Genomic DNA, 2645 nt, shown 5'->3' with positions numbered 1-2645 from the left:
TATATATACATATAGTTGCGTATGTATGTATGTATGTATGTATGTATGTATGTATGTATGTATGTATGTATATGTGCAGATTTGTATGTTTTGTTTTATGTTTGTATTCTTATGCATATAGCTACATATCTAGACATGCTCATATATATTTAGATAAACTTCTGGCAAGTTTTACAGATATCTACAGTTCCGGTGATGGATTAGATCTGTAGTCTCCGAATTAGTTTTCTCCTTTCAGGATTTGAAAAGCCTAATTTCTCAAGATCGGTATTTAGGCGGCGTGTTATATATCCCAGGGCCCCAATAATTACAGGTATAAACCTGAACTTGTAATCGGGATAGAGTAACTCCAGATTCCTCAATAGTTCAGCATAATGCTCTCTTTTTCATTGATCTTCAGCTTTATGTTAATATCCGCAGGGTAGCTGATTTCCACAACTGTGCACAGTTTCTCTTCTCTATCCCAAATCATTATATCAGGTTATGTATGTATGTACGTACGTACGTACGTATGTATGTACGTATGTATGTATGTATGTATGTATGTATCGTTAGAAAATATTGGATTGGCAACTAATTTCCCGCCGTCTTTTTAAATTTTGGAATTCATTGCGTCTTTAAATTTTGGAATATATATCTTTTTTTTTTTCAAGAATTCTATTTTTGAATCATTTTGGAATATGTTTTGTTTTTGTTGGGTTTTTTTTCTAATTAATTTTAGTTTAATTTTTGTTTATTTTCAGATCATTAAAATGGAATGTCAAGTTAAGAAAAACGAGCATTTTCGACACCTCCTTCTTTTTGCTTATAATCAAGGTTCTAAGGCCGCAAAAGCTGTTCGCGACATTTGTGCTGTGTATGGAGAGGGTGCCATAGTTGAAAGAACCGCTCGTGATTGGTATGCCAAGTTAAAAAATGGAAATTTTGACCTCAAAGACGCACCTCGTTCTGGCCGTCCAGTTGAGTTCGATGAAGAGCGATTAAACCAACTTTTGCACGAAAATTCTCGTCAAACGACGAAGGAACTGGCAGAGAAAATGGAATTCTCCCACACTGCTATAGAGAAGCATCTTCACTTGATGGGAAAGGTTCAGAAGTATGGAGCATGCGTTCCGCATGCTTTAAGTGACAACAACAAAAATCAACGAGTCACAATCTCCGCTGGTTTGCTTGCTCGTCACCACTCAACTCATGGACACAAGCAACGATTTCTTTACCGAATCGTTACTGGCGACGAAAAATGGTGCCTGTACATCAAGATGAAGCATCGTCAGAAATGGCTTATCCCCGGTAAACAAGCGACACCGCGCATGAAACAAGATCTTCATCCACGTAAAACGATGTTGTGCGTATGGTGGGACTGAGAAGGGATTATCCATTACGAATTGCATGAACGGAACCAAACGGTCAACGCGGAACTCTACGTTCAACAGTTGGAACGACTCAACATGGCTATTCAAGAGAAAAGACCTAATCGACAGCATGGAGTTCTTCTGCTGCACGACAACGCCCGCCTTCATATCGCCAATATGACCAAGGAAGCCATTCAAATGCATGGCTGGGAAATGCTGCTACACCTGCTTTACTCTCCTGATTTGGCACCAACGGATTTCCACCTCTTTCGATCTCTTTCAAATGCTATGCGCGGAGTATCGTTCAATACTGATGCAGAATTGAGAGCTTGGTTGGATCAATTTTTCGAGTCGAAATCGGTTGATCTCTACCAACGAGGTATTGGAAATCTTGTTGAACGTTGGGAAGTTGTAAACAACAAGGGTGAATACATTATTGACTGATTAGTTGTTATTTTATATTAAACCTGTTAAAAAATTTAAATTTAAAAAAGACTGCGGGAACTTAGTTGCCAACCCAATAGTAAACTGTGGGCGGAATGCATGCTCAGTTATCACCTTCCACGTTGATTTATAAATGTTTCTGCAAAATTTAAGGAGAGTGTTGTACAGTGCGCACTATACAGTCTGCTCTTTAAATATACAGATAGCTGTAGATTGCACGTACATATTTATATTCTTTCTCAACGGTCACGGTGTTGGTTTTTTTCCGGTTAGTAGCAATGCTGTTGCATCGAGTTACCTCCCACCTGTGCGTTCTTTAGGCGGGTGTTAGGTCGTAACATATAGTTACTACAGCCCTTAAACCAGTTTTCTGCAAGTAACTCGTTGTAATAGGGGGTCGTGACGTCAAAAATAACTTTAATCGAGGATAAATTCCTCGATAAGCTTTACGAAGTTTTCTTAAAGACTATAGCCTTTCATTAGGTTTACAATAGCGTTTGTATAAACCGGTGTCCAAATCGAGCATAACATCTAAAAAACATTAGCTATGATAAGGTTGGTCTCCATGGTAACATTAAGAAGTGTATGAATCAGGTCTTTTCAAGTGGTATATACGGAGGAAGAGGCAAGGGTTGGGGTAGGGGGAGACAGGCAGGCAGGCTGGCAGAAAGAGAGACAGACAGACAAACAGACAGATAGATAAATAGATCGACAGACAGACAGACAGACACGCACACGCGCACACGCGCACACACACAGAAAATCAGATTATAGATATCTTTTTATTATAGCCACACAGGGCTAAATACAGAAAATGGACAAATTACAAAGTAGAGCTTTTCTTGGGGG

This window comes from Octopus bimaculoides, chromosome 5 (assembly GCF_001194135.2).
Source record: "Octopus bimaculoides isolate UCB-OBI-ISO-001 chromosome 5, ASM119413v2, whole genome shotgun sequence".
NCBI lineage: Eukaryota > Metazoa > Mollusca > Cephalopoda > Octopoda > Octopodidae > Octopus > Octopus bimaculoides.
Note: the sequence above shows the minus strand (reverse complement) of the source record.